The sequence below is a fragment of the Bos grunniens genome, chromosome 11 (assembly GCF_055505025.1).
Source record: "Bos grunniens cultivar Pamir isolate PY7600 chromosome 11, Bosgru_T2T1.0, whole genome shotgun sequence".
Classification (NCBI taxonomy): domain Eukaryota; kingdom Metazoa; phylum Chordata; class Mammalia; order Artiodactyla; family Bovidae; genus Bos; species Bos grunniens.
The window spans coordinates 44,909,721-44,923,715 of record NC_141175.1 but is presented as its reverse complement, the minus strand read 5'-3'; positions in this window follow the sequence as shown (position 1 = coordinate 44,923,715).

Genomic DNA, 13,995 nt, shown 5'->3' with positions numbered 1-13,995 from the left:
AAGGCAGGAGGAAGAGGGTGTTGTGGCTTAAAGAGGGTGGTTGGGAAAGGCTGAGAAGGTGACATTTGAGCAAAGACATGAAGAGAAGAAGAAACAAGCCTTACAGATGCCTAGAGGAAGTATATTCCAGGAAGAAGTGCAAAAACTTTGAGGCAGAAACACCTATGATGTTTAGGAAACAGCAAAAATGTTTTCTGGTTTTTTAATCTATATGAGCTGCCAACATTTAAAAAATTGGAAGATTTCACATCAACATCCAGATTCCCACTTTTTCTTGGAAAAAAAAAAAATCCAGTTAGGATCTGGCAATGTTGGCCCCAAATTATACCATAAGAGAATGAGCCAGATCTAAACAGCAGCTCTTCCCCTGTAATGGAACAAGCATCTCCAACTCAGTGCAGTCCCCTCCCCACCCTAGTACCTCTCTTGGCTCTCTGCTACTTCATTCATTTCAGTTGGTCAAGTCCCTGCAGGCATTTAAGCTCTTGTAGCTACATAGGCCAGGCTATGGTCTTAGGTAAAGCCCAGCAGCTCAGTGGCTTAATACAACAGAAGATTCATTTCCTGTTCACACAAAATCCAACAGGAGTGGGGTGATTCTTCCAAGCATCTACCCCCTGTGAAATGACTCCAGGATCCAGGTTATTTCCATCTTGTGGCTCTGCCTTTTCAATTTTGGAAACCTAAGTGCTTTGACTTTTATAGCAGGTGCAACAAATGAGCCAGTGGAAGAGAAAGGTGAGAGGGAGGAAGAGCATGGTGTTACGGAAACCGTGGTAAGTATCTGAAGAGAGAGAGAACAGCCAAGTTATCTTCCACTCCTGGATATAGTCATGCATTTAGAGTAATTGGGTTCTATAGATTAGATAAAGCTCACTTGGGGTGAGCTTTAGCAATATGCCTAAGTCCATCAAGTAAGAGGAAAATTCCCTATGAGTTCTGGGGTGTCTGTTCAAATCCCCCAAACAAAAGCCATACAGCCATTCCTCTGCCTAAGCAGTGCTGCACCCAAGCCCACCAGGATGGACAGGACCTGCTGTTCTGGCTCTGACAATGTCTGTTGTGTGATCAGTTGTGTCTGACTCTTGGCGACCCTTTGTCCATGTAATTCTCCTGACAAGAATACTGGAGTGGGTTGCTGTTCCCTTCTCCAGGGGATCTTCCCAACTCAGGGATCGAACCTGAGTCTCTTGTGTCTCCTGCATTGGCAGGTGGATTCTTTACCACTGGCACCATATGGGAAATTGTAGTTCCACATAAACTGACTAGAGCCCGAATTCTGATAGACAAGCATAGTCATGCTGTAGGTTTTTGCAATCAAGGCATTAGGGACTGTTTTCAAGTAGCTGGACGAGAACAGGATCTTGAAGATGCCAGAAAGAGAAAGATAACTGTCAACAGAGGAGGAGGTGGGGAATTATTGATAAAATCAAGAACTCCAGAAAAGATTAGTTTGGGAAACAAAAATAGGCTTCTCTGGAATTAGGTAAAAAAAACTGAAGGAAAAAAGTAAAGGATGGATGACAATGCAGATCAAGTTGAGACAGCAGAGAAGAGAGCTGAGGCTTTGATTCCCTCAGTAAACTAGGTGTGGAGACCATCTGTGGGGAAGGGGAAGGTCAGAAGTTCTTCCAGAAAAGGATTTGGAACAGCTGTCTTGAAGAATTTAATAGAAAGTCAAGAGGAATAAAAAGGCTATTCCTTCAACAAAATGACATATGAATCTGAAAATCAAACATGCCTGGATAATGCATTGGATACAGATTGATTTCCTCCAGAAAAAAGTCTTTACAGGTCTCTGCTGATTGTACTGCTTGTTGGAACATCCATCTGAATGTCTAAGTCTGATACAAATCTTTGGCAGACTAACTAATGGCTGGGATAGCTATTAGCATGCACGTCTCAATACTTAGAGAAATGAAATGTTCCACTCACAGTAAGCTGTTAAAATCCTAATTATCTCCTTGGAGCCCAGCCCTTTCAATTTCAGAAACTAGCTCCTTTACAAAGGAAGGAAATCACACACACACACACACACACACACACACATCCATTCATAGACACTGTGAATAAAATAAATGGATCTTCATTTCCTCATCCAGTAAGATACTCTAAGTCACTGCTTGACATACCGACTTTTTGGTAATCCCATCATTGATCATTCCAAACAAAGTAAGCTTTCTACCAGTTCCAGTGACAGCAGCAGCTGGATTTTGTTGGAAGATGCATTTATGTCAACTCTAGAGAACATTTACTCCCACACCACACTGTGGCCAATTATGAATGAAAGGCCTTTCCTTCTGGGCTTTTGTGGAGAGACTGAGAAAATCATTTCCTGGGGAAATGAAGGCTGAAAGCCCTGGCAGGAAAGGAGACAGTTCTCCAGAGAGGGGTAGCAAAAGGTTGGCAGGGGGAGAAATGTAAGGGACTGATGCCAGAAGCAAGATACCCAAATGATTATGGCAGCTTCTTCTCAACCCTAAATGGCTTCTCCATGGGCTCAGGCTTTCAGCAAATGGCAGTGTGAAGCAGCAAAGAGAGCTGTTTTTACGTGACCCTGAGTAACGCAGCCTGGGAAGTCCCAAGTCAACCAGGAGCCCCGTGGCAGTTTGCCCAAAGGGGAACCCAAAACAGAATGGAGATTGAAGGAGGTTTGGGAAGCAGAGCCATGCTTTGACCAAAAGGTGAGCAACAAGAAAAGGAAAGGAATGAAAGCTTTCCTGTGTGGTCATCCCTGCACAGAAGATAGAATTAATTAAATTAAGAGGCTCTAATAATACTCTACTAAATTTAGAATTTGCAGCATTTTGTTATTTGGGAGCTGTTAGATTGCAGTGAGACCTGTAGTTTGGTATAAACAGATCATATCTGTTATAATTATGAATCCACCAGTGGTTAAAAAAAAAAAGGAACCAGCAGGTATATGGGGAGCAGGGGCTAGCAGTGCTATGGGTACATAGTAATGGGCAGTTAAAGAGTACAAAGGACTTCCCTGGTGGCCCAGTGGGTAAGAATCTGCCTTCCAATGCAGGGGATGCAGATTCAATCCCTGGTCAGGAACAAAGATCCCACATGCCCAAGGGCAACTAAACCCAAGCACCTCAACTACTGAGCCCAAGTGCCTTAGAGCCCACACTCAGCAACTAGAGAAGCCCCTAAGCCACAACGAAGACCCAGCACAGCCAATAACAACAAAAAAGAGAGTACAAAGAATATGGAGTTAAATGAATAGAGTGGGGCTACCGCCTGGGAGATAAAGGTTAGTAATTGAGTTGAAGCATAACCAGACAGGTGATATATTGTGTTCTTTCCCAAGGTTGGCTGTTCTTTAATTGTGCTGTTTATCTCTTAAGAACACTTGAGTACTTGCAAAGTTAACTTCTGGGCTGAAACTGAAGAACTATAGGTCCACACACATCCCTATTGCTTATAGATCCTTTGGTGCAGAAGTGAAGACCCTCTACAGATTGGTCTCAGCCTGCCTTTCCAAAATAAGACATAGAAGAGCCAGTGGATAATGCATTAGGTTGGGAAAAGATGAATTAACATTGGACCTGACACCACATTGATAACTGATAGAAATGACAGGTTGTCTACAAAGGAGTGAGAAGGTAGGAAGAACAAGGCTTGCCCATGGGTCAAGGCACTGTCCCATCTCCTCTGCTGCCCTCTCCACTTTGTCCCTCCTTCACTCTCACCCCCTTTCCAAGACATCCAGTTATATTCTGGAGGTGCTTTCTGACTAGCTGAAGTTACCATCACATCCCAAACTAGGCTGGCAGCTCTTTGACATGCTTCAAATTACTTACACCCCTTTCCTTCCACTTTCTGCCCCATTTGTTAGACAAATCCATAAAGACACCATGGAATTATCTGTCACAGCAAAATACAATAGAGACAACTTTATGCCAATCATCATGGGAATTGGTTAAAAAATTATAGCCAGCATATTGTAGAGTACTATGCAACCATAGAAAGGGAAACACACTGTGTAAATTGATAGGAGAAATGTCCATAATATATTGCTGAGTTTTTTCAAAAAGTGGTTTGTCTGAAACTATGTCAGAAGTCAAATGATTCCATCTTTGTAAAATGAATAAAACCAAGGAATGTATAGATGCCTTGAGACCCCAAGAGTAAGCTTAGGGAACAGCAGGTAATCTGTTTGGCAAGAGCCTGAGACTCACCTTGATGATGAAACGTTGTTGCTGAACCACGAAGGATGCTGGGATTCTTGGCCTCTGGAGGAGAAGAATTCAATCCGGGGCCAGAGATGAGGCTTGATCGCTCAGAACTTGTATAAAAGAGATAGAGAAAGCTTCTGACATAGACATCAGAAGGGGACAGAAAGAGTGCCCCTCTGCTAGTCTTTAGTAGTTAAATAGCTACTAGCAAGCTGTTAATTATAGAAAGGAGATGTCTCAAAACTCAGAGTGGCACCAGGCCCCTCACCCACAGCATGCATTTTGAGATAACATTGGCACCAGGTGAGTCATCCCGGGCAGGAGAAAAGAAGGGACTGGAGAGACGCCATGCCACGAGGAGAGAAACTACACAGGGGATGTTCTGACAGTTACTTGGCAAGTCATCTGGGCTGTGGTGTGATTGCCACTTTCTAGAGCCAGTTTCTCAGTTCAGAACATCTTTCTGCACACTGTGGAAAAACAAAACTCCTCACTGAGTTTTAAGTTTATAAATTAGCAGAAGAACTTTTATTTATTCATTTTTAAGCAGAGTTGGTGTTTGCTGCTTCAAACACTAGACATTACACTGTATGGTCTTGAAGAAAAACCTGGAGGACAGTGAGAAAGGAGGAGGATATGGACCTTTGTTGGCTAAGTCTCTGCCAAAAAAAAAAAGCTTTTGATTTTTTGTCTCTGCTTTTTTAATATGCTGTGTAGGTTTGTCACAGCTAACCTTTAAAAATTGTGAAACACTGTGTTGTACACCTAAAATATATACTGTTGTACATCAACTAAATACCTCAGTTAAAAAAAGAAACTTAGACTGTTTATACATGTAACTCCATGTCATTCATTCATTTTAGATGTTCTATACTGTATAACCCCATCATAATGTATTTATACATTCTTTTCAATGGTGACAAGTGATTTTCACATTTTTGCTATTACAACCAATGTTGCCATCAACATTCATATTCTCACCTTATTATGCTGGCTTGCAAAGTTTTCTCTAAGATATACTTCTGAGGCAGAGTTGCTGGGGTAAGAATCCCTTGGACTGCAAGGAGATCCAACCAGTCAATCCTAAAGGAAATCAGTCCTGAATATTCACTGGAAGGACTGATGCTGAAGCTGAAGCTCCAATACTTTGGTCACCTGATGTAAAGAACTGACTCATTGGCAAAGACCCTGATGCTGGGAAAGATTGATGGCAGGAGGAGGAGGGGACGACAGAGGATAACATGGTTGGATAGCATCATTGACTTAATGGATATGAGTTTGTGCAAGTTCTGGGAGTTGGTAATGGACAGGGAAGCCTGGTGTGCTACAGTCCATGGGGTCACAAATAGTTGGACAATACTGAGCAACTGAACTGACTGACTGATGAGGAGGGGTGGTGTGTGCTATTTGTTTTATTGAATATTGGCAAATTGCTCTCCAGAACGGAAGTACCAATTTATATTCCTATAGACATTAAATGTATCATTTTTTTTAATTTGGCAAACTAATAGCTGTTAAATTGTGTCTTACTATGTGATTTTAATATTTTTTTCCTGATGGCTAGCAAAGTTGGAAATCATTTTATGTTTATTGGACATTTGAGTTTTCTTCTTCTGTGAATTACCTGTTAATATTCTTATTCGTTCTATATTGGGATATTTAACTTTCCTTTGTTTACTTATAGGAATCATTTTTATATTCTGGATATTAATACTTATTGAATGTATTACAATTACCCTCTCTTGGTTTTTGATGTAACCTTATGCTTTTAAAATATGATGTCTTTTGATTTATTTCAATTTTAATGTAGTCACATTTATCAATCTTTTCACTTGTGGTTTGTATTTTTTGTATTTATTTTAGGAACTATTAAAAGTTCTTAAAATAGTTATTTTAAGAACTATTTCCTTATCATGAGGTCATAAAGTATTCTTGTATATTTCCCTGAAAGTTTTTAAATTTTTTTTTCATTTTCAGGCTTTTAATCTATCTAGAATTTACTTTTCATTTGTTTTGAAGCATGGTTCTAATTCTACATCTGAATGGAAAATTCAGGTTAAGACTCTGCCCTTCAATGCAGGTGGTCCAGATTCGATCCCTGGTCAGGGAACTAAGATCCCGCATGTCACATGGCAAGGCCAAAAATAAATTTAAAAAGAAAATTCAAATGAAGTAATTTGCCAGCACTTTTTACCCCATGGTGTCTTTTCCCTTTCCTGTCTGTAGTGACAGTTCTGTCATGTATCACACTGCATTTGTGTAGATCTATTTCTGGGCTCTCTAATCTATTCCATTGGTTTACCTGTATATCTCTAAGCTAATACAAACTTTTTTCAAAACTATAGCTTTACGTTATGGCTTGTTAAGGTAATCGCCCCCATCATGTTCTTCAAATTTTTACTTTTCTTGGCCCTTTGCTCTTCCAAATGTTTAAATCAACTTATTAAATTGTATGCAAAAAGGCATGTTTGAATTTGTGTTGGAAAATGATGAAATTTGTAAGTTTATCCATGAAAAATTGATGTCTCTAGCATATTGCAGCTTCATTTCTATGAACACAGTGTACCTCTTTACTTAAGTGGTTTTAGTACATTTTTTAAAAAATTTATGATCTTCCTCTATAGAATCTTGCCCATCTTTTGTTAAATTTTCTTTTTTGTTGTTGGTATTATGAATGACATACATATTTAAGTTACACTTTTCTCACTGTTTATTATGTATAGTATTGCAGTTGATTCTTTCATATTAATCTTTTATCCAGCAAACTTTAGCTCCAACAATTTGTCTATAAAGTATTTTAGATTTTCTGTTGTTTTTTCTTCCCTTATACATAATATAATAACATTTATATTTTTTTACTTGCGTATTATCTTACCATGTTGTCTAAGACCTCCAAGACAATGCAGAATAAAGCAGTGGCAGCCGGCATCTTGGTTTTATTTCTGATTTTAAAGACAATGCTTCTAAAATGTTACCACTACATTTAATAGTTGTGGCAGATCTGGTAGATACCCTAGTTTCATGTTCTTTTTCTTCAAAGGGGAGGTGGTTTACATTCTTACTTTTTTCCATGGACATGTAAGGATGGTCAGGTGCCAGTAAATTGAAGCCTGCTGACCACACTTACAAAAGACTGACTAGAGCATCAATTAATTACTTTATAATAAGAAGAATAAATACTAGGTAGACGAGATACTGGTACGTAGATATTCTGTCTGGGGCCAAACCTTTCTGAGAAACCAAATTATCTTCAGAAGGTCGCTTAGTGTGTGCGAAAAGTTTGCAAAAGTGTCATCAAACTGTGATACTTCATTGCTGTATGCTCTACTACAGGATAAACCCAACTGAATCAGCACTTGGTCAAAAGTCAAGGCTTCTCTGTCCTGGACAAAGTAATGCTGCATTTATTTCTCCTCTACTTCCCATGTGTCTATTGCTGGCCAACCTTTTTCTGAAGGACATCCGGTAGTATGCTTGTGCCTTCAATCATATTAATACATATGATGACAATTTAAGAAGAACTTCTTATGTTCCTACTGAGATCCGCAGTGTGTTTGACACTCTACAGCAACTGAATTTATAGTTTTGACACTCATACAGCAACTATGTGATAGTGTGACACTCAGAGTTTGACACTCATACAATTATATTTCACCTAATTGTAAGAATGTAGATCATCCCAAAATGTGTCCACCCTTTGATCTTACAGTTCCATTTCTGAGAAACGGTAGGATAAGTCTTCAAATGTGCATAGGTAGAAATGGTTCAGTGCTATTTTAATATTTAAAAAATTGAAATATAAATATACCTCAACAGGGGACTGGTTAAATTAATTGAGTATATCCACTCAATGAAATATACCACACCTGCTAAAGAGGCTAGGATAGGTTTTCATATACTTGCATGGAAATAGGTAGGCTTCCCTGATTGTTCAGTGGGTAAAGAATCCACCTGCAATACAGGAGATGTGGGTTTGATCCCTGGGTAGGGAAGATCCCCTGGAGGAGGAAATGGCAACCCACTCCAGTATTTTTGCCCCAAAATCACACGGACAGAGGAACCTGAGGGGCTATAGTCCAAAGGGTCGCAAAGAATTGGACACAACTGAGCGGATACCACAATGATAATGGAAATAGGTATCTAACATGATTCCATAGAGAAAAAAAAAAAAAAAAGATCATAAAATAAGTATTTATAATATTATCTTCAGTTTAGTTCAGTTGCTCAGTTGTGTCCGACTCTTTGTGACCCCATGGACTGCCCCATGCCAGGCCTCCCTGTCCATCACCACTGAGTCAATGATGCCATCCAGTCATCTCTTCTCCTCTTGCCTTCAATTTTTCCCAGCATCAGGGTCTTTTCAAATGAGTCAGTTCATAACATCAGGTGGTCAATGTATTGGAGTTTCAGCTTCAGTATCAGTCCTTCCAATGAATATTCAGGACTGATTTCCTTTAGGATTGACTGGTTGGATTTCCTTGTAGTCCAAGAGACTCTCAAGAGTCTTCTCCAACACCACACTTCAAAAGCATCAATTCTTGGCACTCAGCTTTCTTTATAGTCCAACTCTCGCATTCGTATATGACTACTGGAAAAACCATGGCTTTGACTAGATGGACCTTTGTTGACAAAGTAATGTCTCTGCTTTTTAATATGCTGTCTAGGTTGGTCATAACTTTCCTTCCAAGGAGTAAGCATCTTTTAATTTCATGGCTGCAGTCACCATCTGCAGTGATTTTGGAGCCTACAAAAATAAAGTCTGACACTGTTGCCATTGCTTCCCCATCTATTTGCCATGAAATGATGGGACCAGATGCCATGATCTTCATTTTCTGAATGTTGAGCTTTAAGCCAACTTTTTCACTTTCCTCTTTCACTTTCAAGAGGCTTTTTAGTTCCTCTTCACTTTCTGCCATAAGGGTGGTGTCATCTGCATATCTGAGGTTATTGATATTTCTCCCAGCAATCTTGATTCCAGCTTGTGCTTCTTCCAGCCCAGCGTTTCTCATGATGTACTCTGCATATAAGTTAAATAAGCAGGGTGACAATATACAGTCTTGGCATACTCCTTTTCCTATTTGGAACCAGTCTGTTGTTCCATGTCCAGTTCTAACTGTTGCTTCCTGACCTGTATACAGATTTCTCAGGAGGCAGGTCAGGTGGTCTGGTATTCCCATCTCTTTCAGAATTTTCCACAGTTTGTTGTGATCCACACAGTCAAAGGTTTTGGCATAGTCAATAAAGCAGAAGTAGATGTTTTTCTGGAACTCTCTTGCTTTTTCCATGATCCAATGGATGTTGGCAATTTGATCTCTGATTCCTCTGCCTTTTCTAAATCCGGCTTGAACATCTGGAAGTTCATGGTTCATGTACTGTTGAAGCCTGGCTTGGAGAATTTTGAGCATTACTTTGCTAGCATGTGAGATGAATGCAATCATGCGGTAGTTTGAACATTCTTTCTCATTGCCCTTCTTTGAGACTGGAATGAAAACTGACCTTTTCCAGTCCTGTGGCCACTGCTGAGTTTTCCAAATTTGCTGGCATATTGAGTGCAGCACTTTCACAGCATCATCTTTTAGGATTTGAAATAGCTCATCTGGGATTCCATCACCTCCACTAGCTTTGTTCATAGTGATGCTTCCTAAGGCCCACTTGACTTCATACTCCAGGATGTCTGGCTGTAGGTGAGCGATCACACCATTGTGATTATCTGGGTCATGAAGATCTTTTCTGTATAGTTCTTCTGTGTATTCTTGCCACCTTTTCTTAATATCTGCTTCTGTTAGGTCCATATCATTTCTGTCCTTTATTGAGCCCATCTTTGCATGAAATGTTCCCATGGTATCTCTAATTTTCTTGAAGAGATCTCCAGTCTTTCCCATTCTGTTGTTTCCCTCTATTTCTTTGCATTGATCGCTGAGGAAGGCTTTTTTATCTCTCCTTGCTATTCTTTGGAACTCTGCATTCAGATGCTTATATCTTTCCTTTTCTCCTTTCCCTTTTGCTTCTCTTCTTTTCACAGCTATTTGTAAGGCCTCCTCAGACAGCCATTTTACCTTTTTGCATTTCTTTTCTTGGGGATGGTCTTGATCACTGCCTCCTGTACAATGTCACGAACCTCCATCCATAGTTCTTCAGGCACTCTGTCTATCAGATCTAATGCCTTGAATGTATTTGTCACTTCCGCTGTATAATCATAAGGGATTTGATTTAGGTCATACCTGAATGGTCTAGTAGTTTTCCCTACTTCCTTCAATTTAAGTCTGAATTTGGCAATAAGGAGTTCATGATCTGAGCCACAGTCAGCTCCCAGTCTTGTTTTTGCTGACTGTATAGAGCTTCTCCATCCTTGGCTGCAAAGAATATAATCAATCTGATTTTGGTGATGTCCATGTGTAGAGTCTTCTCTTGTGTTGTTGGAAGAGGGTTTTTGCTATGACCAGTGTGTTCTCTTGGCAAAACTCAGTTAGCCTTTGCCCTGCTTCATTCCATATTCCAAGGCCAAATTTACCTGTTACTCCAGGTGTTTCTTGACTTCCTACTTTTGCATTCAAGTCCCCTATAATGAAAAGGACATCTTTTTTGGATGTTAGTTCTAGACGATCTTGTAGGTCTTCATAGAGGCATTCGACTTCAGCTTCTTCAGCATTAGTGGTTGGGGCACTGACTTGGGTTACTGCAATATTGAATGGTTTGCCTTGGAAACGAACAGAGATCATTCTGTCATTTTTCAGATTGCATCCAAGTACTGCATTTTGGAATCTTTTGTTGACTACTATGGCTACTCCATTTCTTCTAAGGGATTCTTGCCCACAGTAGTAGAAATAATGGCCATCTGAATTAAATTCACCCATTCCAGTCCATTTTAGTTCGCTGATTTCTAAAATGTTGATGTTCACTCTTGCCATCTCCTGTTTGACCATTTCCAATTTGCCTTGATTCATGGACCTAACATTCCAGGTTCCTATGCAATATTGCTCTTTACAGCATTGGACTTTACTTCCATCACCACTTTACTTCACATCCACAACTGGATGTTTTTGTTGCTTTTGTTTCATCTCTTCACTCATTCATATTATCTTACCTTTATCTTTTTAATGTTTATGTGTGTTTATATAGGTCAAAAAACCTATAACTACATATCCCACACACACGCAGATATGTATATATTAGCAAGCTGCTAACATTAGCTATCACTAAGGAGAGGAAATTGTGGAGTTACAGTAGCAGACATTTCCCCCTTTTCTGTATTTCCATTCTACTGTATTATCTGACAAAAAATATTTCTGGATTTTTTTTGCATTTTTATAATTTTTAAAAATTATGCAACATAAAGGTCAAAAGTTATAAATATATTGTAGGGTTAAAAAAATTGACAGACTCATTTTTTTTAAAGATTACTTGGATAGAGACCGAAGGAGAGGAAATTTGTCAGCAATAAGAAAGCAGAAGACAGAAACAGATTTTTGATGTATTGAGATACTATTTTGTTTTTTCAGTCATGCTGTACAGCATGTGGGATCTTAGTTTCCTGGTCAGGGATTGAACCCAGGCCACCTGCATTGGAAACAGAAAGTCTTAACCACTGGAGCACCAGGGAAGTCCTAACAGACCCGTTTTCAAAAAAAGAAAAAGCCTTTGCAGGACTTCCCTTGTGGTCCAGTGGTTAAGACTTCGTGCTTCCAATGCAGGAGACAAGAGTTCCATCCTTGGTTGGGGAACTAAGATCCCGCATGGCATTTGATATGGTCAAAAAGTAAAAATTAAACAATCCAAAAAAAAACCACCTTTGCTATTTATAAGAACTGCATTGCCAAAAGGAAGGAGGAGAGGACTCCTAGCTCGGGGCTGGGAACCACCAATCCCAGTTCCCTAGTTCCCCAATTCCTTGATTTTGTAGGGTCTCTTACACCCAAGTACAACCCGAGATTCAGTGTGTCCCCATGCTACTCTGGGAACTGCTTTGTGAACCACAAGAGAGGAAAGGCCTTGTGACACATGGGACATGGGTCCAAAGCACCTGCTGGGAAAATGCAGGCCATCCGTCTCTAGCGAATGCCCAACCTGAAGGATTGAAGTAGGACAGATACTCCTCCACCCAAAGCTCTGCTCCGCATTGGTGGACAGCATGTCATCCATGACTTTCCTCTTCACAAGCTTCAAACGTTTATTTGAAAGGAAAAACTGAAAACATATATTTGAAAATGAAAGGAGTTCCAGCATTTGTTTGAAGAATAAGAATCAGTAGCATATTAAGGAACTCAATTTTAACTTTTAGAATGTGTGACATGAAGGTCTTTGATTATGGAAGGACTGATTCCTCGCAGGCTCCTACCCATTTTGAGATTATGCAGATATCCTGTAGATTGTACGTTGTATTTCCCATGCGTGTTTTAATATGGTAAAAGAGCATGCATGCTATTCTATATTTAAATATACATAATTTCAAATTACACATGTCCTTTAGCTACTAGCTTTCTCTTCCAATCAACCTTGTTTTTGAAATTTATATACGTAGATCCAGTTCATTCACATTAAGTGTGAGTAACCACAGTTGGTTTACCATCCCCTTGCAAAAGAACAGATTGGTTCCCCTATTCCACTGTTATAAGTGGAGCTATAATGGGTGTTCTTATACTTACTCCTTGGACACAGATGCTGGAATGGTTCATGGAGTTAATGGCATACATATTTTCTGAATTCCTTCAGAAAGAACTCTAAAGCATTTAAGTGAATATTTTGTTTTATTAAAATAAAAAATTATTATTCATAGAACGTATCTATCATTCTATGAATATGTGCAGTCTCAAATGGTTCTGGATATATATGGGTTGAACCCTTAGGTCAGTGGTCCCCATCCTTTTTGGCACCAGACATCCATTTTGTGGAAGTCAATTTTTCTGTGGACCAGGTTGGGGGTGGACAGTTTCAGGATGATCAAGTGCATTATGTTTATTGAGCACTTTATTTCTATTATTATTACATCAGCTCCACCTCAGACTTCCCTGGTGGCTCAGACGGTAAATTGTCTGCCTATAATGTGGAAGATGCGGGTTCAATCCCTGGGTCAGGAAGATCCCCTGGAGAAGGAAATGGCAATCCACTCCAGTACTCTTGCCTGGAAAATCCCATGGACGGAGGAGCCTGGTAGGCTACAGTCCGTGGGGTCGCAAAGAGTCAGACAGGACTGAGTGATTTCACTCACTCACTCACTCCGCCTCAAGATCATCAGGCACTACGAGGTTGGGGACTCCTGCCTTGGGGCATGTTAACCTTCTAGTAAGATGAAAGTGACAGTAAAGTGAGTGATAACGACTCTTTACACCTTAAAAGGAGAAATTTAATTTTATGGTATCACACCCTTGTTAGTCTTTTTACATATATATCCTATCTCCTCAACTAGTTCATGAACCACTTGTCAGGAGGTGCCTCAGAATTCCCAGCCATCAGGAGGGTGCCCTTTACATAATATAACCCCCTTGCTACTCAAATATGTAACCTAAACTAGCACCATAGGCATCACCTGAGTAGAAATGCAGAATTACATGTCTCAAGCCAGACAAACTGAATCTGGTTCTGCAGGTTAATAAGATCTCCCTCCCATTAAAGTCTGAGCACCGCTGGTGTAAGTAGACAGAATGTTCCCTGGGCTTTCCCAGCAGATGTGGTTAATTTTGATGTGTTAACCTCAATAACTCAGATTCCCTAATCCTATGTTTATTTGCTTTCAAGAACCTTAACTATTTCTGTGCCTATGATGCACCACCAGTGTGATATGGGGGTATTAGAAATTGGGCATTCTCAGATGAGT